The sequence below is a fragment of the Opisthocomus hoazin genome, chromosome 5 (assembly GCF_030867145.1).
Source record: "Opisthocomus hoazin isolate bOpiHoa1 chromosome 5, bOpiHoa1.hap1, whole genome shotgun sequence".
NCBI classification, from domain to species: Eukaryota; Metazoa; Chordata; class Aves; order Opisthocomiformes; family Opisthocomidae; genus Opisthocomus; species Opisthocomus hoazin.
In genome coordinates, this window is record NC_134418.1 from 27,985,204 (window position 1) to 28,011,663 (window position 26,460).

General features: G+C 44.3%; 1 protein-coding gene across 9 annotated transcripts in view; it reads right to left on the reverse strand.

Moving 5' to 3' along the window:
- APBB2 (amyloid beta precursor protein binding family B member 2) overlaps positions 1-26,460 on the reverse strand; it is a 196,126-nt gene that overhangs the window by 123,541 nt on the left and 46,125 nt on the right. For 7 of the 9 annotated variants that reach the window (XM_075420730.1, XM_075420738.1, XM_075420736.1 and 4 more), the window contains one exon: positions 15,710-15,806. The exons of the other annotated variants lie outside the window; for them this stretch is intronic. The gene's annotated coding sequence lies outside the window, so the exon portion shown is untranslated. The remainder of the gene's footprint in view (positions 1-15,709; positions 15,807-26,460) is intronic. 9 annotated transcript variants of the gene reach the window in all.

A 26,460-nucleotide genomic window follows, 5' to 3' on the forward strand; every position in this document is an offset into this window, starting at 1 on the left:
ATAAATCTCATACAACAGATTGCCACCAGACCTACCCTCACACGCCCAAGAAAAAGGACACATAAAAAAAAAAAGAGAGATGACTGCAAATTACGTGCTGAAGTCATCCAAGTGTGACTGACTACCTCACTCAATACTCAGAAGCAACAGCTACACACAGCGGTGAAAGCAGAAAGGTTACTGCATGATGTTTCTCAAGGGACACCTCCTCAAGAACTACATTCCAGAACTCTCTGGGTGATATTCTGACAAACACCACAATCTCACCTTTAAAGTCTGGCTTTGAATACCAGCAAACAGCCCTGCTAGGGAATGGCTAAGAGGAATGCCTTGCATTGTTTTAAACACACACAGGGGCCACGGGTCCTATACAAAATAAGCCCCTATAGCAAACGGTGCAGACACTGAAAGAGGCTGATTTAAAGAAAGAAAGAAAAAAAATGCCTGTAAGGCTGGTGGATGGCTGATTTTGAGACTAAAAAGTGTATTTGCATATACACATATATTTTGTATATGTATGCACATATGCTTCTCACTTTGCCTGCATTCAGAGCAGCCACTCAGAGCATCACTTGTAGGACAACATTAGCGAAACACAATTTAAACAAGCAAGCAAAGCATGCAGCCAGGCTGTTAAGAATTTGTGCTACTGATTTCTGGAAGCACAAATAGAGAGACAGCACATTCATTTTCTGTGCTGGGAACAGCTATCAGACGCGGATCTCCCAAGCCAAACTGCCTATTGGAGAAAGCATAATGTCGTCTACTAGCCAAATATCATCTATCATTGCGAGTGTGACCTTTTCTGAGGTCATTAATGATTCATATCCATTATTCTTCATCTGATAACTACCACCTTTTTTACAGAAAGTATTGTCATTTCAGGGATTTTTGGGGTGTTTTTTTCAAGTCTTCTGTTACCCAAGAGACCTACCCACCTTTCCAGTTTTGTCTGAGAGCGCTCACATCCAGGAGGTGACACTTTCCCACCGCCTGCCTTTGCTCAGAAGCACAAAGGCACCCTGCTTACCGAAGGACTCGCTCCCCGTCAGCCCCGCTGGCGCAGCATAAAAGCCTTCCAGGAACTGGAAAGACAGCCACAGCCCTACGGCCAAGGGGATGCCCTGCCTGCACTCCAGCCCTGCCACGCTCACCATGAGTTTACCATGCTTGGATCTGTCTGGGATGCAGCGTCATCCGGACACCAGACATGCTCAGAGACCTGGAAAGTCCTGTCCTGTCCAAAAAGCCTGGTGACTCCACCATTTCTCCTTCCATCAAATCTACATTTTTCAAATTCTTGTTTCTTGCGGTTATTCTCGCTTGCAATGATCTCTCCTGTACACTTTTTGGGCTGCCTTTGTACTTCTAACTTCCTCCCTAACAAGTTGCTCTTTGGATGCTTTCTCTCTTCTCCATTTTTTAGAAATCCTTCATGAGGCCTTCTCTTATTCTTGTTCATCTTTTCCACGTACCATGTCACCTACCCACTTAGTTGAGGTTCTCATACACTGTGTAGGGATGGATGTTATTATTTCCAACCCTGTTCTGGAGGATATCATCAGTGTCAGTCACTTCAACAACGTTCTTACAGTGTCCCTAATTCATATTTGAATATTTGTCATAGAGTCCCTAAATGATCAAAAATCTGTTTTTCTGAAATTTAGCTTTTCAGTACTTTTGCAGCCAGATCGTGTAAAGCAAGCTGAATTCAAGCCATTCATGGTCCCCTGACCCTAATCCCCTGCACAGACGATACATACTTTCTCAGTAAAACACACCTGCTTTTTCACAGAATCACACAGAATGGTAGGGGTTGGAAGGGACCTCTGTGGGTCATCTAGTCCAACCCCCCTGCCGAAGCAGGGTCACCTACAGCAGGCTGCACAGGACCTTGTACAGGCGAGTCTTGAATATCTCCAGAGAAGGAGAATCCACAACCTCCCTGGGCAGCCTGTTCCAGTGCTCTGTCACCCTCAGAGTGAAGTTCTTCCTCATGTTCAGACGGAACTTCTTGTACTTCAGTTTGTGCCCGTTGCCCCGTGTCCTGTTGCTGGGCACCACTGAAAAGAGTCTGGCCCCATCCTCCTGACACCCACCCTTCAGATATTTATAGGCATTTATAAGGTCCCCTCTCAGCCTTCTCTTCTTCAGGCTGAACAAGCCCAGATCCCTCAGCCTCTCCTCGTAGGACAGATGTTCCAGTCCCCTCATCATCCTTGTAGCCCTGTGCTGGACTCTCTCCAGTAGCTCTTCATCTTTCTTGAACTGGGGAGCCCAGAACTGGACAGAGTACTCCAGATGAGGCCTCACCAGGGCAGAGTAGAGGGGGAGGAGAACCTCCCTCGACCTGCTGGCCACACTCCTCTTAATGCACCCCAGGATCCCATTGGCTTTCTTGGCAGCCAGGGCACACTGCTGGTTCATGGTCAACCTGTCGTCCACCAGGACACCCAGGTCCCTCTCTGCAGAGCTGCTCTCCAGCAGGTCAGCCCCAAGCCTGTACTGATGCATGGGGTTGTTCCAACCCAGGTGCAGGACCCTGCATTTGCATTTGTTGAACCTCATCAGGTTCCTCCGCGCCCAACTCTCCAGCCTGTCCAGGTCACGCTGAATGGCAGCACAGCCTGCTGGTGTATCTACCACTCCTCCCAGTTTGGTGTCATCAGCAAACTTGCTGAGGGTACATTCTAACTCTTCATCCAGGTCATTGATGAAGAAGTTAAACAAGGCTGAGCCCAGTACTGACCCCTGAGGGACACCACTAGTCACCAGTCTCCAACTAGACTCAGTGCCGCTGACGACAACCCTTTAAGTTCTGCCTTTCAGCCAGTTCTCAATCCACTTCACCGACCACTCATCCAGCCCATACTTCCTCAGCTTCCCTAGGAGGATATCATGGGAGACTGTGTTGAAAGCCTTGCTGAAGTCTAGGTAGACAACATCTGCGGCTCTCCCTTCATCTACCCAGCCAGTCATGTCATTGTAGAAAGCTATTAGATTGGTCAGGCGTGATTTCCCCTTGGTGAATCCATGCTGACTACTCCTGATAACCTTCTTTTCCTCCACTTGCCTGTTGATGAGCTCCAGGATAAGCTGCTCCATCACCTTTCCCGGGATGGAGGTGAGGCTGACCGGCCTGTAGTTCCCTGGGTCCTCCTTCTTGCCCTTTTTGAAGATTGGAATGACATTGGCCTTTCTCCAGTCCTCAGGCACCTCTCTTGTCCTCCAGGACCTCTCAAAGATGATGGAGAGTGGCTCAGCAATGACATCCACCAGCTCCCTCAGCACTCGTGGGTGCATTCCATCGGGGCCCATGGATTTGTGGGCATCCAGATTGCTTAAGCGATCCCTCACGCAGTCCTCCTCGACCAAGGGAAAGTCATCCTCTCTGTAGGCTTCCTCTCTTACCTCCAGGGCCTGGGATTCCTGAGGGCCTGCCTTGGCACTGAAGACTGAAGCAAAGAAGGCATTCAGTAGCTCTGCCTTCTCTGCATCCTCCGTCACCAGGACACCCGCCTCATTCAGCAGCGGCCCCACATTGTCCCTAGCCTTCCTTTTGCTGGTGATGTAGTTGAAGAAGCCCTTCTTGTTGTTTTTGACATCCCTTGCCAGATTCAATTCCAGGTGGGCCTTGGCCTTCCTCGTCGCATCCCTGCACGCTCTGAACACATTCCTGTACTCCTCCCAAGTGGCCTGCCCCTCTTTCCACATTCCATGGACCTTTCTCTTCCACCTGATCTCTGCTAGAAGCTCCTTGTTTAACCATGCAGGTCTCCTGCCTCCTTTGCTCAATTTCTTTCTCAGGGGGATGCACCACTCCTGAGCATGGAGGAAGTGTTGTTTAAAGAGCGACCAGCACTCTTGGACCCCCCTGCCTTCGAGAGCCCTGGCCCACGGGATTCCTCCCAGTAGCTCCTTGAAGAGGCCAAAGTCAGCCCTCCTGAGGTCCAAGCTTTTGATCCTGCTTATTGCCCTGCTTACTCCACATAGGATCCTGAACTCAACCATTTCATGGTCACTGCAGCCGAGTCTACCTCCAACCTTCACATCCTCCACCAGTCCCTCCTTGTTTGTTAATACAAGGTCCAGCAGAGCGCCTTTCCTTGTTGGTTCCTCCACCACTTGCATCAGAAAGTTATCATCGATGCTCTGTAGGAACCTCCTGGATTGCGCCTGCCTAGCTGTATGGTCTTCCCAGCTGATGTCAGGGTGGTTGAAGTCCCCCATGAGAACCAGGGCCTGTGACTGTGAGGCTGCTTGCAGCTGCCTGTAGAAGGCCTCATCAGCTTCCTCCTCCTGGTCAGGCGGCCTGTAGTACACACCCACCATAATGTCACCCTTATGAGCCTGTCCCTTAATTCTAACCCACAAGCTCTCAACTTGTTCCTCATTTGCCCCCAGGCCAAGCTCAATGCACTCCAGTTGCTCCCTCACATATAGAGCAACTCCCCCACCTCTCCTTGTTGGCCTGCCTTTCCTAAAGAGTCTGTAGCCATCCATGACAGCATGCCAGTCATGCGAGTTGTCCCACCACTTTTCTGTGATGCCGAACAAGTCGTAGCCGTCCTGCTGTATAATGGCTTCCAGCTCCTCTTGTTCATTGCCCATGCTACATGCGTTGGTATAGACACACTTGAGCTGGGCTGTCAATCTCACCCCTGACCCTGGCACACCAAGCCTGGGCTCGTCCCTAGTGAGCTGGGCAATATCCCCTTCCCCCTTCAAACCTAGTTTAAAGCCCTCTCAATGAGCCCCGTCAGCTCGTGGCTAAGAATCCTTTTTCCCCTTTGAGATAGCTGCATTCCGTCTGTCACCAGCAGGCCCGGTGCTGTGTACACCTCCCCATGATCAAAGAAGCCAAAATTTGACTGATGGCACCAGTCTCTGAGCCACCTGTTAACCAGGTGAGTTTTCCTGCCCCTTTCAGTGCTGTTCCCTGCCACTGATGGGATGGAGGAAAACACCACCTGCGCCCCTGATCCCTCAACCAGTCGCCCCACTGCCCTGAAGTCCCTTTTGATGGCCCTGGGTCTTCTCTCCGTGATCTCGTCCCCGCCAACCTGCATTACCAAGAGGGGGTAATAATCAGAAGGCCGCACCAGACCAGGGAGTTTCTTCACAACATCCCTAACCTGGGCCCCAGGGAGGCAGCAGATTTCCCTGTGGGATGGGTCCGGTCGGCAGATCGGGCCCTCTGTTCCCCTCAGAAGGGAATCACCTATGACAATGACCCTCCTTTTTTTCTTAGCCGAGGCAGTCGTAATACGTGGGGCTGTCTGACTCGTTCTGGGCAACCCCCTGGATGGAGCTTTACCTACACCCACATCCTCTGTGGCCGGTCCCTCACATTCTAGAGCCCCATATCTGTTGCTTAAGGGCAACTGGGCAGGTGAGGGAGGCCGGGGGGAGATTCGCTTGCCACCCCGAGCAGGGACCCGTTTCCATTCCCCCCCATCTCTTAGGGCCCCTCTTTCTGCTCGGTGGCAAGAGGGCAGGGGGTTCTCTGCTTTCTGTGGAGCCGCCTCCTGCTGCCTCTGCCTCAGGGAGGGCAGGGTGCGGCTCCACCAGTTGATCTCTCTCTCACACTCTTGGATGCTCCTCAACCTCTCCACTTCCTCCTTCAGCTCTGCCACCAGGCTGAGCAGGTCATTCACCTGCTCGCACCAAACACAGTCGTTGTCTCTGCTGTCTGCCGGTACGAGCGCCAGGCTCAGGCACTCCCTGCAGCCAGAGACCTGGACACCCGCGTTCTTGCATGGGGCCTCCGTCTGGGTCCCCACACTCCTTCGAGCAAGAGCTTCCCCACGGGTGGTAACCATGGCTAGAATATTTCCTGGATAGGCGATGCCTATTTTTATATTTATTTATTCAACATGAAGTTATCTTAAGGCAGATTTTGTTCAACCAAACAGTAAGAGAAAGCATCAGGACATTTTATGTGCAACTATACAGTCCACATTTTAACAGAAAGAAAAAAACCTGTCTATAACATTGGCAGTTTGTTATAAATCAAGATAACTTCATTCACTCCGGTGCAGCTATCCGAACTGAAACAAGCTGACGACCTCAGTTTTACTTGCTCTTTAGAAGAAAATTTAAGGTAGAAGTGAAGCTGCATATGCAGGGAGGGGAAGAGTTCAAAGTTAAGGCTGACGAGACCACTACTGCCGCGCTTTGAACCTCTGGGTTGCAGCGAGGTCGGGCTGCGTGCCAGAAGGAAGCCTGGCAAGCCACAGAGCTCTGCTGGGGTGCAAAGGCATTACCTGATCAAAGCAATCACTGCCAGGTAACGCAGATCTTCCCTTAAAGCCTACAAGAAGAGGGTGATATTTAGGGTTGCAGCGATGCATTCTGAATCTCATTTACACCAAGATCAGTGAAAAGCATTTTTCAAAGCTGACTGTCAGGTAACAGCAGTAATTCTGAACAAGAAGGTGCTTATTTCTGCTGAAGTTAGAGACACCACTGAGCTTTGTTTTCCCTGGGAAGCTTTCCAAGCATAGCTACGTTTTCTGTTACAGCATTTAATCGCTACTCTCCACTCTTCCCTTCCCCCCCCCCCCCCGGCCCCATCTTGTAGGAATGAATCACAGAATGGTAGGGGTTGGAAGGGACCTCCGTGGGTCATCTAGTCCAACCCTCCTGTCAAAGCAGGGTCACCTACAGCAGGCTGCACAGGACCTTGTACAGGCGGGTCTTGAATATCTCCAGAGAAGGAGACTCCACAACCTCCCTGGGCAGCCTGTTCCAGGGCTCTGTCACCCTCAGAGGGAAGAAGTTCTTCCTCATCTTCAGACGGAACTTCCTGTGCTTCAGTTTGTGCCCATTGCCCCTTCTCCTGTCGCTGGGCACCACTGAAAAGAGTCTGGCCCCATCCTCCTGACACCCACCTTTCAGATATTTATAGGCATTTATAAGGTCCCCTCTCAGCCTTCTCTTCTTCAGGCTGAACAAGCCCAGCTCCCTCAGCCTTTTCTTGCAGGAGAGATGCTCCAGTCCCCTCATCATCCTTGTAGCCTTCCGCTGGACTCTCTCCAGTAGCTCTTCATCTTTCTTGAACTGGGGAGCCCAGAACTGGACACAGTACTCCAGATGGGGCCTCACCAGGGCAGTATAGAAGGGAAGGAGAACCTCCCTCGACCTGCTGGCCACACTCCTCTTAATGCACCCCAGGATCCCACTGGCCTTCTTGGCAGCCAGGGCACACTGCTGGCTCATGGTCAACTCGTTGTCCACCAGCACACCCAGGTCCCTCTCTGCAGAGCTGCTCTCCAGCAGGTCCACCCCAAGCCTGTACTGATGCATGGGGTTGTTCCTCCCCAGGTGCAGGACCCTGCACTTGCCTTTGTTGAACCTCATCAGGTTCCTCTCTGCCCATCTCTCCAGCCTGTCCAGGTCACGCTGAATGGCAGCACAGCCTTCCGGTGTATCTACCGCACCTCCCAGTTTGGTGTCATCAGCAAACTTGCTGAGGGTACACTCTGTCCCCTCATCCAGGTCATTGATGAAGAAGTTAAACAAGACTGGGCCCAGTACTGACCCCTGAGGGACACCACTAGTTACAGGCCTCCAACTAGGCTCAGTGCCGCTGATGACAACCCTCTGAGTTCTGCCTTTCAGCCAGTTCTCAACCCACCTCACTGACCACTCATCCAGCCCATACTTCCTGAGCTTTCCTAGGAGGATGTTATGGGAGACAGCATCGAAAGCCTTGCTGAAGTCGAGGTAGACAACATCCACTACTCTCCCCTCATCTACCCAGACAACGTTGCTGCTGTCCTTCCAAGAATGGATGCAAAACTTGGAAGCTGAGATAAAACAGAACCGGAAACTCCAGAAAAATGTCATAATTTCTATGTTTGCCAGCTCTTGATTAACTAATGGGATGAGCCACAGCTTCTCTCTCCAAACTGATGTATCTGATGCACCAAAAACGTTCGTCAACTGTGATAGAGGGGATTATCTTTGAATCAACTGTTCAGGCAGAAAAACAAAATCAAAACCACCACCATCTTCACCTTGCTGATAAATACTGAAAAAATTAAGTACTGAAACGTAATAAACAGAATAGCTTCATTTTACTACTCAAGTCAAAAATTCCCAGTTTACCCATCTTGCCCATTTGGATCCAAATGATCTAATCCACACTCCCTGTGTTTTACCCTTCCATGGGAGCAGTGAGCACAGCAGAACCCACCAACTGCTAGAAGACCAAGATTTCAAGCCCAGGCTGTTTCTAACTCCTATGGCTACTAGAAAGTCCTCAAAGGACAAGCTGATCATAAGATAAAGCTAGCGCGCTGGAAACCTGGTGAGCTCAGGACAGAAGAGGAGAATTGTAAAACAATACAAAAAAACCTGCACCGGTATTTTTTTAAACAGTTCCTTCTGGAGGAACACTTGTTCCACCACCAGAAGATACCTTCTGTGATTTTCCTCATGATTGTCCCAAACAGCCTCTGCTGTTTCTATCCTGAAAGCAATATACCAAAACAAAATCACAATTCTGCTCATCTTATCACGCAATCCTCCTGCCATCAGGGTTTCCTATTTTATTCAGCCCAAGCACATTACACCCCCAGTGTGCAATGCAACAGTCACAGCATTAGCTGTTGCTGCTCCCTGGGGACCCGACTGCAGCAAATGCAGTAACAAATGCAATGAGGGTTGTATTTTGAAACTTCCAGCTAGAGATTCCCCTAAAATATTTAACCTTATCATTTATATATAGATTAAAATTTACATTATATAAATATACATAATATATATGTTTTATATCAATATACAACACTTTATATATTTGTGTGTGTAAATGCTTCCTGACCACTGGACAACCAGTTAAAATACAATTTAAAATTCACAGCAGAAGAATGACGCTGAAGCAAACTGTTACTTTAACAAAATGTTATTCTACCTGTGGCAATGGAAGGCTGTAAGACACTAACACAGGTTTCCTCCATGCTTGATTTTGACCTCAGACACAGTATACAAACTTCAGCATCCCAGACAAGCCCAAGGATCTTCAAGTGTTTTTCAGAGACTGTAAACCCAGCAAGACTTAGGGAACAATTATCAAAGCTATTGTATAGGAGCTTTGATGCACTGAGGGAAGCAGAAAACGTTTACCTCCGAGGAGTTAACAAGAGGGAGCATAAAGGAAGGTCCAAATAAATGGTTCAGTGGAACCAAAGTGGGAACTTCTCTTTTTGACAGAGGAGGAGGAGAAGGGAAAATACAAATTAAGCAAAAGAGTGGAAAATATTGGATTATAAAAGGAAATTGCAATTAATATTATCATTAATGATCGTGTCACAAAAGGTGTTAGTGAAATCTGCTGGTGACAGAAAATTTGGACACTCTGCTGCAAGGAGAAAGATGGAATCACCAGAAGGAAAATTTGATGCTGAGAAGAAGCATAATAGAAATGTAATGAAGTGAAGTAACACAGAGCACAAGGTCATTTATTCAGGGACTTGCTAAGAAATTCTGCTGTAAGTGTTGGGCTGTGATGCAAATGTTTGGAAGCGATGGAAGAAAAAGGGACCCAGCTACATCAGCAGGGCACTAACCGGCTCTGAGCTTCAGTGCGATGCATGCACGGGGAAGGCAAATGCATCCTCTGGTTACAGCCTTTCCTGCAGAGCTAGGAGAACACTGTCACCACCATGCGAGGCAATGCCCAGACCTCCTCTCAAACAGCCTGGTAGCATCTGGTCCCTCACACACCAGGGATTAATGGAAAACACAGGAAACTGGAAGATAATCAAGGAACCAGATTTATGTCTTGTACAGGGATATTAAGGGTTTGGCTTACAGCAAAACGAAGGCTGAGAAAAGCAACAAAAACTCTGAAGTGTAATGTTGGCGCAAGAAATGAGCGCATGTAAAGCAGTCATTGCAAAATTTAGGCTGGAAATTAGATCATAACTAACATCAGAGAAAGGTGGTCCAAGAACAGCCTTCCAAAAGGGTATAAAATTGTCTAGTAAAATCATCTTAGAAGTTATGAATTGTGTAATATGATGGGGGTAAGCATCGGAATGGGAGATACATCTCTCTGACGTGATTTTTTTTAAATGAGAAAAAAAAAAGACCGTTGGCAATTTTTCTGTGGAATTCACTGAGAGGTTAACGAGAACCTAAAAAAGCAACTCTGAAAAAAAACCCAGCAGGGTTATAAAACTCACGGTTAGTGAATAATAGGGAATATCCACAGCACAAAGTTGGGTGGTGGTTTTTTTAAAAAAAAAAACCACAAATAAAACCCCACAAACATCCAAAACCATGACAAAATACACATACCTAGGATTTGAGGTATCAAGTTTCAAAGGATAAAATGGCTTTTATCTAACAGGATTTGGAAGAAACTTTGTGAACATTGTGCCTTCTGCACAATTTCTTGGCCTTCTCACTTCTCTGACGCAGTGAAAACCAGGAACGACTGAAAGCAGATGTACTGTTTCTGAGGCATGATTCAGGATTTTAATTTCTAGTACTATTTTTTCCTTAAAAAACCTCTTTTTCTAGGTGCAGTTACCAAGTGCATGTCGGAATGCCTCAATTTGCCATAAACTGGACAACAGCTACAGCTCTAGCCACATAAGCAGTACATTTCTTTTTGCTGCTGAAGAAGGGACTAGAGTCTTATTTGTAGGAGGCAAGCAACTCATTTACATTTTTTTACAAGCAAACAATTCAGCCCTGTTGGGTTTTTGTTTTGTTTTTTTAACCCACAGGGATATGAAGGAAAAATAAATTGGAAGTCATGAAGAACTCATATGGACAACAATGCTGTAGAATCCAAATAGACTACACAAAATAAATGTCTCCTTTTGTTTCCAGTTTTGGCAGGTTTTATGGCAGAGCAATTAGATACAGAGATCTCTCATACAGCACCTCTACTGACTACACAGTTGTTCATGAGCCATACAAAACCCCTCAGCATTTTATAAATAAAGAACTGTTGGAAAGAGTAATTTATGCAGCATTACAGGAAAAAATATTATTTGCAGTTAATGAAATAAGGACACAAAAAGCCAGGGAGTTTTTATGTCTTTGTAGAAGGAAGCTACACAAGCTACCTCTATAGCTCTATAACCAAACCTCATGATTAATGTACCAGTGTTGTACTGAAATACTTCTGAAAAATTTAACAAAGTAGTAATTACACTGAAAATGATACTGGAGTTTTTGTCAAAGTACTTGTTTAGCCTCACCTTCCCTCAAAAATAACGGCTACAAGAGACAGCCAAATCACAGAATGCAGGATTTGCAGTTTTATTTAACTAAAAGAGTATTTGAAACCCATGTCTAGCACACTGAGATAAAACTTTGGTCAGCTGTTTTGGATGTTGAATGACATACGGACATAACCCACCCTGCATCTGAATCAAATTTTATACCAGTGTCAGTCAACGAAACCACTTGCATAAACAACAGAAGAGTGGTTGCGAGACAGGCTCTGGTTGGGGCTCTATGATTCTTTGCTCAAAGCTAATGATGACATGCATTTAGAATAATATAAGCACATTTCTGGGTAACTCCTTCCCTCTCCATACACAACGCATATTGTATTGACTACTGCTGCAATACAGCATGAATTGTTCCTAAGCTGACATGCCACGTGCCATGTTTTTTTGCGACAATGCAGTGGAAAGGATTCTCAGCATCCAAAAAGAAAAAATTCATTAACTGAGTCACAAGTCAAGATACGATTCATTATCTGCAGTTATCACATAAGAGCTCCACCTTTCTTGAAGGAAGCACTTGTTCTTAGGAAAGATCAATTTTTTTAATAGTTAAACATCTGTCAGCATAACCAGAATAGAGTTTCATGTTGTTGCTGATGTTTCCTAATCCTGAGCTATGAATAATCACGTTAAATACTGCAATACTCCACTAAAAAAAGCAATTTCATTTAACATTTTCTAAAATACTGTTAATTTCTACCTCATGGTACCATTTTGTATTTTTTGACAAAAAAGATGAGTCTGAGGACAATAAACTACCAGCTCAAGACAAACAATCAGCTAAGATTCAATTATTTCTTTTCACGTCTTTCCTCTCCACAACACCCTCCCCCAAGACAAGAGCTGTGTCCTTGGTTTGCAAGGACAATTGCTATCAATATAGCAAGGAATTTATTTCTTATTGAAAGTATGATATATTAAGGTAGTAAAAAAGGCTGAACCATGTCCTGCACTACCCAGTACTACATCTTCTGCTGCTGTTACCGGTGGCAAAACGTGATGATGAACGATGACAACACTGGGAGCAGAAGCACAGGCTATTCCACTCACCTGCTGCAACTTAAGAAGTTCCCCCAGGGTTTCCTTCACAATCTATTACTATTATCAAACAAATCAGTCACCAGAGAATTAGCCTCATTTTGCAAATATCATTTTCCACAAATAAGCAGCTATTCTCTCCAGTCCTAAGTGACAATAACATAGCAGGAACTCTCCGATAGCCTCTGCTGAGCCACAGAACAGGGCTTGCAAAACACTACTTGGGGAGCTACCATGGAGCTACTGCAGCCATATTTGCCAAGCAACAAGTACTTCAGATAATCTCCTACAATTTCAGCATCAAAACAGGCTGAAGTAAGCTCAGTTAGAATGGAACTCATTAAACTCATCTCCTGCAGGCTCCCTACAAAGTATCACAGAATACGTGACTTTTGCGCCACACTTGGGCCTGAAGTTTAGGTTCAACCAACCTCATTGCTTTGTAGCCAGCATAGAATCATGGAATGCTTTGGGTTGGAAGGGACCTTTAGAGGTCATCCAGGCCAACTCCCCTGCAGTGCGCAGGGACATTTTTATCTAGATCAGGTTGCTCAGAGCCCCGTCCGAGCTGGCCTTGAATGTTTCCAGGGATGGGGCCTCCACTGCCTCTCCAGGCAACCTCTTTCAGTGTTTCACCACCCTCACAGCAAAAAATTTCTTCCTTATATCCAGTCCCTGCATCCAGTCTAAATCTACCCTCCTTTAGTTTAAAACCATCACACCTTGTCCTGTCACAACAGGCCTTGCTAAAATCATTGTTCCCATCTTTCCTATAAGCCCCCTTGAAGTACTGAAAGGCCACAGTTATAAATAAATCTTAATAAGACACTTTAACTAAAGAGGGGGTCACCAGTACAAGTACATCTCATGGTGAGAGCAACCACGGATTTTCTATTAGCCTATGAAACAAACTGTTGATTCTGGTTCAACCCCTAACAGACAGTCACACGTTACCAAAATTACTGTCTCATCAGAAATACTGGCTAATGTTCTTGGCATGGACTTCCACCTTTACAATATATTCTGTAGAGTGAAATCTGAAAAATAATTAGTCTACGCTACAGCATCTGTGATCTCAGAAATGATGTAGTGAGCACCAGCTCCACTGCGAGCACAACACCCAGGCCTTGTCTGCAAGGCTTGCTAAAAGACTCCGAAAAGCAGCAATAGCTGCTCAGGTAGTTGAACCCACACCAACTCCATTACCTCCAAACCCCACAAAATAAGAAATCACAAAATAAGAAATCTTTCCTCTCAATTTGAAAAGCTAGGGTCTGGCAAGCTGCATCCTCCTTGAGCAGCTGGGGTGAGGAGTTTCAGCTGCATCACGACTGAAGCACTACTACCCTCAGCTCGGTATCAAAGCAGTCTGCCATGAGAGTGTTGATTAAAGATTAGCAGGGATGGTCTCACAACGCTGCCTGCAAGACACCTAGCTAACGCCAGGCCAACGGCTGCACCATGCCCTGGGAGACTGCTTCCTGCCAGTAAAACAGAGCCCAGCCAAGCGTCACGCAGCAAGCAATCACCTAAAGATGCTCTGCTGGACGGCCCTTTGGGGAACTGGACATGGTTGCAAAGAGAAGCAAACTGAATTAGGGTGACTGGTCCTACTTAGGCGAAGGTTCTCAGCCCAATAGCTTCTGCTGCAGGGAAAATACTGGAATATTTGTAAGGGAAATTATGAGACTCCCTTACTGATACATACAATGACCCAGGACAACAAGAGGACGTACAGGCTCTTCTAGTGAAAGGGAGAGGACTAAAGGGGAAGAAAAGAAAATAAAAAAATACGAAAAAGACAGGAGAGTGACCTCATATATGATACAAATTAACAATCTGCATGGCAACGCTATGTTTTAGAAGAATACTGCTCAGTTCCCATGTAAGAATTGAGGCTCTGTCCAGCAGGTAGGTACAGAGATTAAAGCGCAGCAACTTGGAAAGAAAAGTTGTATCATTAGCCTGGCCTCCTACATATTACAGACCACTAAGTCTGCTTGACTAACATATATGAAAAGCATGAAGATGAAGACTAATCCTGAACACTTAACATAAGCCCTTAAGAGATGTCTTGCTGCACTGGTTAAAACATTTGTGTCTCACACAACTGCATGCCAACGTGAGATTAGCCCTGGCTGGAGTCAGTGCAAAGGCTGCGTTAATAAGAAGTATCTCAGCAGAGTGGAGCTTTAGTGGGGGGAGGGGGGTGAACGACAATGATAAAACCTCTGAGATTCTTCAAGATGAGAAGTCCTTTGTGAAGAGTAATTCCTTTGTAAGGAATTCTTTGGGAAAAGTAACACACAGCATGAAAGACCACTTTCTAAATCAATGTCTCAGTCAGGTACTAGCATTTCTCTCCTCCACATTTTAACTAACCAGCTAGAGAGGAAACTTACAGGATGAGTTTGCAGCTGTATACCCTACAAGCAGAGCAAGAACCTCAGGCACGCATGAGATTTGCTCAGTAGCTACAAGGCTGGCATACATTTGAAAGCTCTGCCAGCTCACCTCCAGCAGTTAGGACTGTACATAATAATACCCTTAGTAAGGATCACATCAGCAAAGCCAAGAAGAGTGCTGCTGCATTTCAGGAAGGTGGAACGGCAATCCTGATGGAAAAACTTCCTCCCTCCGGCACCAAATGGTGCCGTTTCTCTGCAGAGCTCTGCCAACACAACTGGTTGCGCGGCGTAGGCAAACCTACAGACACCCTTAACCCAAGTCTCCCAGCTAACAGCATTTTCTGTGTGGGCAGACAATGTCAGACCTCTCACACGACTTATTTATGAAGATGAGAAGCCCAGTGGCTTGCCCGGTACAGGGCAGTACATCCCCAGCCTGTCAGGTCGCATGAGAAGGAAGGCAAAGCCACAGCGCCAGAGGCTGCTGGGGAGCGTGCCACCAGACGATCCCTCCACATAGATGGCCTCAGCTGGTGCCACAAAGCAGCTGCTGCTGCGGGCCTCCCTCCCACTCAGAGACAGAACCTTTTGAGCACATCATAGGAGACTGCAATTCTGCCACACAGAACACTGAAATTCAACACGGGTGTCCGCATTAACAGATTCACTGACACCACAGAAGGACAGCACTACCATGAAGCACCTCTGTTGCATGCAGCCTTTTCTTACATGAGGCGGCAGAGCAAGTTGTAGTGTTTTGTCATACAAATAAAGCTAACCTGCAAGAATGGATAAACCAAGAACTGCTCTTGCTGGAGTACTAGAAAAGCTGGAGCATCTTTGCTAACAAGCATCATAATAAATGACATAAACACTGCGTAGAAATACAGGTACCTCCAGTTTCTGTGCTGGGAGAAGTCTAAGACTTCAGTGTCTGAGACGTGGGACAATAAGAGTGCAGAAAGAGACCCCGACCCCGGAGGATCCCAGGACACGGAGCAGGTTACTTACTCTCCCCAGCTCGCTGGTGGAAAGCCCGTACCAGAGCACCAAGTCCTGGAGGCCTGGGCAACAGCACCCTCTCAGGTCGCTGCAGAAATCGGGCAAGCTGCAAAACAAAAACAAATTACTTCTTAAGAGTTGCCGTTCATGAAGAGGCAAGGAGGGATTAATGAAACCCACTGAGCTCACAGAGGTGCAGGTTACCAGAAGAAACCCACAGTGCCACCCACTGCAGCAGCAGGAGCCAGCAAGGCATTGGGAGCCTGGGAATCAGCCAAGCAGGGCAAGCAACTGAGTAAACTAAACAGCCATCTTGAGTTTAAATCCTTTGAAATCACCTGCATTCAACAAAACGCTCACAGGAAAAGCAAAAGCAGAACAGAGGATCCATATATCACAGTGCAGGGATCTTCCTAAACCAGGCAGGAGTCACAAGCTGCTGTCGGACTGTGACAGCTTGGGCATGTAAGAGACACGCTGTAAAGCACACTTTGAATTCTCCCCTCTGCACTGCATTATAGACCTGCGGTTTTCCTCATGCACAAACCCTGAATATCACAAAGAGAATTAATTTAGATGATAGAGATGAAGTCCAAGTTAGCAAAAAGCAGCAAAAAGTCCTCACTAAACAGCACGTTCCTAACCTAATTTAGAAAACAAAGTGAAAAAACACCTCTTCAGTTATGCTTGTGTTCAGTAGACGCCAAGTATATCACTCATTTTTGTGAAGTCTGTATGCTGCATCACAGTCAGTCCTGAACTGTTCTGCCCCCTGGTAAATAACTACTCTAATACTTTGGGGTTTGGTACTGAAAAATATATTGGGATTGTTGCCACATAGTGACAGAAGTGAGGTTATCTCCCCATCAAAAAACACTCCGTCAGCAGCAGCAGATCTGTCAGTCAAATGATGTTCTAGGATTCGAAGTATTATTCAACTTTGTATTTGTTCTCTCATCTGGAGTCTGGAGAAAATAAATATGCAAGACTGAAGATACAAATCTCATCTGCTGCAGAGCTTCTAAAAAAAAATAAAAAATTCTCTGCTAAAGCAAAAGCCAGGCTAAATCAAGCCAAATTATACTCCATTTTAAAGATTTTTTTTTCCTGTCCTTGTTCTAACAGAAATCTAAGAACTCTAAATCCTAGAAAGTACTTAGAACAGATCATTTAAGAGAGATAAGTGTTCTCATTGAAAATGATATTTGTCATTTGGAAACTTAAACATGGACCTTTTTATAAACCAGATGAAAAATAATTTAAAAATCTAAAGCTTTTTGAAGAAACAAAGAAAATATACTAATTTTTGCACTTTTAAAACAATCTTCAAGGGGTCAGGAAGAAAACAGAACAATGCTCATTAATACTCTAACTCAATTTAGCAGGCACAGTTGTGGACTCTTCTATCAGTTTACAAGATTTCAGTATTAAAGAGAAAAAAAAGGGAGAAAGAAAAAAACATGTTAACACCTTCACACCAATAAAGCCAAGAAACCAGTGATTTCCTTCTGTTTGAAATTTACAGGTTTTATATCAACAAAACTTTCTGGGGTAAGTGTTGAGACCCCAGTCTTCTCCACAGACTGGGCATACACACCAGCTTTTTTCCAAATAATTTTGAGGGGTTTCTTCCCGAGATAAACAAACATGCATCCATCTGTACTGGCATGGGTATTTTTATAATTAGCCTTCTTCATCCTATCTATGAAACCTACTTTGCTCTAGACCAAGCCTAACATAACTGCAACAGAAGCAGTGGTAAATTCAATGAAAAACAGGCAACGGCTCCAAAAGCATTTTACATCTGGAACAAGACAGTTTTTTGATCCAAACTAAGACAGGGTCAGCTGCTGGTTCTGAGATCAGACAAGAGACTGAAATGCAGAATACAGCTCTCAAAGGTAGGAATGACCAAGATCTCCAACAAAACAGCAGCTAGCAGATTGCAAACCAAAGTTTCAACAAGAGACATCTGACCTCAGATCCAAAGGGATATTAACACTGATGACATAAATTCCTGAAACTGTGCTACTGCACACCCAACATTTTATATTTCCCAGTTGTGAATCTCTCCCCCACCCTGAGCATCCTTCCCTTTTCTCTGTGTCCTGCTGAACACATCAACCTCTCCACTCACATTATTACCATGTTGCCTGCTTTGAAAACTGGCAGACTTGAAAACAACTCAGGGATGAAGAGAGGAATTTTTTTTTCCTGTTTATAAATCTTAGGATTTCACAGAAAAGCTCAGCCAGCCAACAGTGCAGCAAGTTCAGTCTCCCAGACCTATACAAGTTAGAATAATTCATTTAGGACTTTATTAAAAACAGTAAATTGGAAGGCAGATAGCACGCAGGCACTGATATCCTTCTTAGAAAATGAATTAGCAAATGTTTAACGCCCACAGATGACAAGTAGGAACACACTGTTACAATTAATGAAATCAACAACTGTCTGGTTGAGGTAATACTAGGTGCAAGTTTAAAAAAATTAAATAGTCCCTATTTCCTTCTCTTGTAAAGATGAGGCAACAGCTACACATACTTAAAATGGGATTAGATATTCCGGGGTACTTGGATTTCCCACAGGACACAGATCTGCAATTCAGTCCTCAGCCAGCGTCAGAAACAAGGCATCTCACAGGTGCCAGAATGCAACACGATCTTGGGCACATCACAGAATTTCTGTTAGAAATAATAAAACCAAATAAAAAACATCTACCAGCAAGGAAGAAATCTGGGAGTTATTGCCCCTGTTGAGAACAAAACTCACTTTTGCAGAGCTCTCACAAAAGAGACACATTTACCCGATAGAGACTTCCCATGGATTTGTAATAAAACTAAAAAGTAAATTCAGACTAAAGCTACTTTGTTGCGGTTTAGCAGTAATGTATCGACCTAGGAATCACTGCGGCTTTCTTCCTCCTGCGTTTGTGCCTGGTGGCTTCCCACCAAGAACTACGAAGGTTAGCAGGTTTGACTCCTCTCCTTTCCAAACTCCTTGCTTTTGGTAAGGAACTTTAAAGTTTAGGTTAAGCATAAAAAAGGCAGGTTTCCAATCACCAAACTTAAACGGGAGTCATTCAGTACCAAAACAGGTTTTACACTTCAGTAACTCTTTTTTCCTGAAGCACACGTTATATAAATGGTGGGCTCCTCAGCAATGGAATTGTAGTTTTGTTCTTGCCTCTAAACTGGAAAAAAACCCTGCACCAGCAAGGTTCTCAGATGCTTCTGTTGACTTAAACTGAGCTACTCCGATTTAAATCCACTTAATCTAAAAACTGACACCAAAACCCAAAATATATCCACCTCTTTCTTCCCCAGTGGGCAACTGCTTCTCGGACAGCCCCAGCAGAGAGCAGCCAGCCTAGGCTTGGGGGTGGCACCTCGCTCCAAGGAGAGCAACAGATAGCTTTCCATTTTTTCACCTTGAAAGCTTGTTTTGCAGGAAAATAAACCCACCTATTTGCACCACGGAGTAAAAATTTTAAGGATTACACCACTCTGGAGCACTCCTCCTGTGTCCTTTAAGGTAATGGCTATATATCGCTAACAGCCTGCAAACCTGTCTGTGTTGGGCAGGGTGAAAGGGTGTAAAATGAGCAACACGCAAGTCGGCAGGGATCCAGTTGCTATGGGATAAATAACTATAGATTTTCCAATTCCTGTGCTTTAGAATGTAAGCACTGTTATGAACTTAGAGATGAGGTTGAGGATATTACATATGTACAGTACTCATCATATAGGGACGAGTGAACTGATACCAGTACGAAACTGGTGGCAGTTTTCATACTGAAGTTTCTCTCGGCACGCACAGACATGCAGGCATGCTGCATTTACATTATCAGACTGGAGACTCTGCCTTAAATTGCCATTCAAACAGGAATCACAAGGTTCCACCTGCCCCCCCATAAAAATTTCCACCTCTCCCTCCAATTTAAAAATAGAAGACAGAAGTGGTACAGCATAACATCAATAATTAACAAGTACAGCGTGGTCATCTATTCTAGGGACAAATTTTTCTCTTTCCTTCTAGAAAGCACATTACCAGTTTCTAACCCCAGTACATCAGACAGCCTTCCGGTGAGCCTCATGCAATCACCCCCAGAACCCAGGCTGCGGGGGTTTGTTTCCAAAAGGAGGATAGAAGGAAGAGCTGAATTTTGTCCTGAGGTTTCTAGGGGCCTTAGTCTGGAAACAGTTTAAAGAAAAAAAAGCAAAAATAAATCAACAAATTATATTTTAAAAAAAAAAGAAGAAAAAGAAAGAAACCTTCCAGCTGCATTAACAAGTTGTACTTCAATCTGACAGATGTGAAGGACTCTCATAATATAGTGACAGCTAAAAGACTCATTAATGACGGGGTGGAGAAGGCTGCTGTCACTGCCTCAAGAATTCCCCAATATTTTTAGCATCTACCTTTCTTTGTCTGCATCTTACCTTCTTTGATAGCAGTTTTTGCCAAATCCACAGAAGGAAGCATCTTACGCATTAATTCACTTACTGCCGTAGAGGACCAAAATGAAAATAGCATCACTTAGATGGTACTTTACCTTCCCAAATTTTTGAAGCACAATTTTTTGAAGATCAGGAAGAACCATTTCTTTCACAATTAGTGGCTAAAGCACTGAAATGCACATGGCACTGTTTTATTTATGAACTCTGAGAAGTCCAACAAAACCAAAGAGATTTGGTTATTCATCATTTGCAGGAGCGGTCCCACTCTTCCCCTGCCAGGTTAAAAAACATATTCAGGACATCTTCCTGGAAAGGGCAGAAGATTCCTCCCAAACCAAGAATGAATGCGGGCATGGGTCTTCTGCCTCCCCACAACACGTGCTGACCACAGAGTCGCTACAGAAGAGACCGTAAGGATGGAAAGCTGATATTTATACGAACGATACCCAAGTCTGTTCCCTTCATTTTAGTGATTCTTTTTATTTAAATGTCCAAAGTGGATACTGGAAGGTGTTTAGATGTTTTTTATATTTCCTTTTGGCAAATCCTCCCCACCATCACCCTCAAATTATTTACACAGACCTCCACACGGCCAATGACTGCTCCCAAACAGCAGGGTGTTACTTTGGTCCTCTGGCTGCACGAATTACTGCATTTCTCAAGTCTTACCGCTCACTGAGCTGTGCTGCACAGACACCAAAGCACCAGAAAGCCAAGTACTGAGTTGACACTGGAGTGAAATTCACCTTCAGCCTCAGAGCTACCCTTGCAGCCTGAGGGAGCTGGTATCTCCGCTAGTGAGTGGAGATAAGGGTGAACCAGCCAGCTGGCACAAGGAGCTGTTCCAGCAGGACAGATGCTGTTCTGGTGCTAGGTCTCAGCACACACACATCCGATGTGCAAAAGCCAATGGAAGAGGAGGAGAGCACAGAAACACCCTGAACGCAGCTCCCAGACTCCGGGGCAGGCGGTTTGCAGTGTGCTGAGCATCCCTCCAGCAGCACAACGAAGCCTTATGTCCTCCCTCTGTGTCCCTAAGCCCACCCCTTCTCTCCAGCTTTCAGCATCACTGCTATCATGACCGCTGTTGAGCTCACAACAAGAACCAGACAAATAGCTGCTGTAACAGAACTGTCTGAGCAAACATCTGGGCTGAGGCTGACAGTTTCTGGGTTATTACGCCAAAAGCACAGCACCATCCACACAGGCGTATGTATCGCTTATCAGAAACTCTTCAAGCACAGTCTGAGTACCACTGCGGCATGTTTTCCCCCCAGTGGATGGCAATCAAGCCGTATTTTCTGTTTGCTCATCCCTCCTGACCCAAGCTTTAGAGCTCGCAAAAGCCCAATGCACGATTTGCTGTTAGCACTTCAGGAGCAAAAGAAGTGTGCTTTGAAAACATTCAAGCAGCTGAGTCAAAAAAAAAAAATTTACAAAGTGTAAAGAAAGAGATTTTAACCAACATTTCAAAACAAAGCAGCCTGGAAATTCTCTCTCAAAAAAAAAAACCTTAGTCCTCGCACAATGGGGTACAACTTAGCTAGTTGAACAATTTTCCAAACACACGTTAAGCATAAAATTTGCTTTCACACAGGCATCAAATTTTAAGGAAGGAATTGAAAGCTTGGGAGTTCATGGTGATACTTGTGACAGAGACCAACCATGAGGGTTAGAAGCAACTCAAGATGCTTCTCCACAAGATGTATGAGAGAAAAACATCTCCACATGATTCACCTCCTTAGCAGACATCCCATAGTTGAGATCAGGTTTTATCTGTCACTTAGAGAAAGACCTGTGGGTGATGAGTATTCAGGTCACACACACCTTTTCTGCAGCAACCCACAGCACAACTATTCATGTGATAAACACCCACATCACAGCAGAAGCCAGTGGCAATGAATAATGCAGGAGATCCAGTCACTCTACCACATATCATACCCATGGGACATGGAGGCAGTGTTTTAGCTTAAGTCATCCTTTCCCCTCCAGGGCACAGGCATGCTCTTTAGTTATTCTCTCTCCACCTCCTGTTCTGCACACACATTAACAGGTCAAACCCAGAAAAACAGGACGAGTTGTTGCAGAAGAAGTAGGGACGCAAACAGAAATGCAATTTACCTTCTCACAAGATGATGTTAAAATACTGCATCATCTGCTCAACTCCAGAGCTCCACAAACCACAGACACAGTTTTCCCAACAAGACAGTCCTTTGTTCACATGTCCCAAAAGATGTACTTTCCCACCATTAACACAATAATTTCACAAAGCATTAGCTAAATCGGTATAAATTAGAATGGAGCGACACTCGGCCTTAGTTTGTAACCCTGCCTTAATGAACGCAGGCTATTGGAAGTACACTGCAAAACTGAAGTTAAATCTGAATTTGCGAGTCGTTGTATAAAGGCATTATCACCTGTGCTCGAAGTACAAACTCTCCCAATAACTGACTTCAGTTATTCATTCCTATTCTGAGTACTATTATCACCGCGTAAATCTCCTCAACCCTTCTTGATTTTCTCCAGTACTTTCTAGCTTACACTGCACACAACAGGGCGCTCCATCTTAGAGCATCCTTGATACTCGCCATGCCAGGGCAAGGCACAGAGCTTACAGCATCATGGGACAAGGCACTCGGCCATGCCAGCTCGGTTTCTCTGGCACTCTCTGCCTTTCAGCATCCTGCTCAGCTAACCACTCCGCCAGCACAGCTGGCCTTCACGCAGCTTTCGCATTAGCCTGGGCATCCACTCACACTGCAGATTTATTATGCCATTAGAAGGGTGTCTTTGTCTCGCATCTGCGTTGTTTCTTACTATTTCTTTTACATTATTGTCATATATATAAGAAAATCTATACAGGAAGATTTGTCCAGCAGGAGACCAAATTGCATTCATGAAAGCTCAGGCAGACTCTCAGACCGCACACTTAAAATGAGTGCACTAAAATAAAAGGCAGAATAAAAGGCGCAAGTCTCTGCAGTTTTAGTCATGATCAATTTTAATGATGCTGTTACAAACCCTCATAATTTTGGCTTCAAAGCCAGCTAAAAGACTATGAAGAACCTTTAACTTACGCAACATGTACTAACAGAAATCATACTAATTCTGCATACCAGGACAACATATTCAAAACTCTTTGCACAACAGGTGCTTAGCTGGAAAAAGGGATCATCTCCTCTACCTTACAAGCCTCTGTCATTCGGGGGGGGGGGGGGGGGGGGGGGAATAAAGACTACAAAAAAAAAAATTAAAGCACATTTTTCTCTCCACACTGAAAGATCTTCTGCAAGCCAATGAAAGGTTTAGAATAGATCATCACAGATAGCCTTAGAATTAAGGCATTCCCACCTCCATCACCTCAAATACAACAACTGTTGGGGTTGGGATTTTCTGTTGGTGGTGGTTTAGGGTTTTTTTTAACAAAAGAGGGTCAGAAAGTACTTGGAATACTTCTTGTTCAGAATAGCTAGTGGTTAATAGAAAAAAAAAATCCTTATTTAGCTTATTCCTTCATTAATCTCCTTTGCTGGCTAGCTGACTCACCATCTAGGGTTGACCTCTTAAGGAAGAAAAGCAGATGAAAAATATGGCAGCTGTGATCTCACAATTCTCATTGAGGGAAAGATATTTAGATCAATTTTTTTTTTTTTTTTTTTTTTTTACTTAAGACTGCGGTTCTAGAGCTGTGCAGTATTTTTGCAATTCCCTGCCTCTGATAGGAAGATCTATTAATGGTGCAATAACCTGATGAAAAGAAGATTAATTTTCTGATGAGCTTCAAAAAACAAGCATACATCTTCTTACTGTGTCATAAAATCTGCTATGAGGCTGAAACCTCTTACCTAATCCATATACTTTTTAGGTGTTTGTTTTTTGTTTTGTGACATTTTGTTGGGTTTTTTTAAATCAACTTGCGGCCACAGGTAGAAGAGAACCTGCAGTTTCTCCAGAGAAAATGATGATTAACTACTCTAGCAACAACAGAAAAAAAATGCTTTCCACAGAAGAGATATTAGGAAGACAGAAGATACAAAATCATCAGCTACAGAAGAGGTCACAAGAACCACTACCTAAAGCGCAAATTCAAGGATGGCTGTCAGATGACAAGAAATTTGGTACTTCTATGCCAGAGACGTTACTCCTGTATACAACAACAAGGCTGCAAATTAATTAATAAATATATTGCTATGTCCAAGACATGCTTATTTAGGTTCTTTCCGAGTTCTCCATTCCCAAGGTTTTAAGAACCAGATTTTTACTAGTGTTGTGGATTTTTTTTTTTTGCTCAGGCATCATGAGCTTATTTAAAAAAAAAAAAAAAATCATTAATAATATGTTATAATTCAATAACAACAATAAGGCTAAAGATTAATTAATAACTATTTTGCTATGTCCAAAATATGCTTATTTATTTTTGGGACAACACTCATACACATATACACGAGAGGCAGCTATGTCTGAATTAAATCAAAAAGTTTGTAAATGAATTTCTTCTTGAATTGGAAGGAAATTTTCTTACAGGACGTCATACATACTTAATTACACTGGCAAATGGTTATATTTATGCTTCATATCAGTACCAAAAAAAACAAACTACAGAAACTAATATGTTGCTGCACTATTGCTGAGTCCTCAGCAAAATACCGGTACATTGCCACAACCACTTTCATTAAAACAGAGGAAACACCATCTCAGAACAGACCTGACAGCAGCTAATACCAGATGCTCCAAAAGGAAGCAACAAAATTCACCCTAATAACATTCTCTCATCCTAGCTCACTTATATCCCTATTATTTCTGGCTATGAACTAAAATCTCCTGCTATCCCCTTGTTTTAACTAAGGTCTCGATTCCACAGAATTACATTGAATTAATTTCCCCCAGTACACTGAATTTTTTCCAATTAAAAAGTAAGAAACCGAGAGGCATCATACATAACCACAGCAACAGGAATCTTGTCTCTTAATTTAACAACTGAATTTAACACCCAGTAAGACTCTTCAGCCTCCCCCCACCCCCCAGTAAGAGAATGCCCTGGATATGCACTGCAGTGCTTTGTCCTAGCGCCCCAAAAATCCCAACACACCCACTTGTGCTGTACTAAGAATGCCAACTATGTTTAGCATTTTGCTTGGAGATACTGCAGGAATCTAGGGTCAGTAAGTAGCCACAGGCGGTCAAATTTACTCAAAACAGTTAATCAATACTTAACTATTAAGGGGGGGGGGAGGACCCTTTCACTAGAGGCAGAGAGGCTTGACAGATTCTGAAATGAGTACTGATAATGACTAGAAGCACAAGAGTGATGGTGGCTTGGACAGGAAAGTTCTGGAGCTGACTATGTATTGATCCTCTCTGGCTAAACTGTGACAAAAGATGCAAAGTATTATGAATTTAATAATTAAAAAGAAAGTGCTCTACAACAAGAAGCAAAGCATGTAATAGATAGAACAAACCGAGCTGAAGTACTGATGGAGAAGTCTTGAGGAAACCTCCAGTAAGTCAAGGGGAATTTAGCCACTAATTTCACAGACCTAGACTGAGGTCTGTGTCACAACTGAAAAATAAAATTCAAAACTCTTTTGGAGCTTACAATTATTTTTCGTCACACATGCCACCTCCAAGAGGTCTTGGAACATGTTGGAGTACAAGTGCAGAGTTACAGCTCTACAAAAAAAAAAAAAAAAAATCATCGACCAGTCACACCAAAGTTGAACACAGACGGCTGAAGTGGGACCACCTAAAAGTCAAAAAGCCCTACCAGACACTTCAATACCTAAACGGTGCTGAAGTTGCTAGAAAGCACTATGAGAAGTGAGCACCTACAATCTCAGATGAAGTCCACGCAACTCCCATTATTTCCAGTTTACCCACCTAGAAAGCTGGCTGTGCTCAGACTACTACAGGAGAACCAGTGGCTCCAAGACCTCCTGTCAAGAGATGTGCGTGTATGGACATATGTGTAAGTATGCATGTGGATGGACACAGGCACACATTCTCGATGTCTGCAAGGCCAGCCAACTCTGAGTCTTCATTTAAAAGTAACTTATTCCCACAGTCTAAAGCAACAGTGAAATTTAGTATTGCTATTAAGCACAGCATAAACTCAAGACACGCATAAACAAGAGCTGGAACTGTCTTTATCTTCATGCAGGCAGAACTTAAATGGAATACAGAGTCCTGGACTCCACAGGTTAAACTCTGAATATGGACAGGCAGTGCTCACCTCAGTTTTAGGAATAATTTCACGTACATTCAGCTGTAGAAAGCAGAAGTCAAAGTTGCTGTTTGACAGCC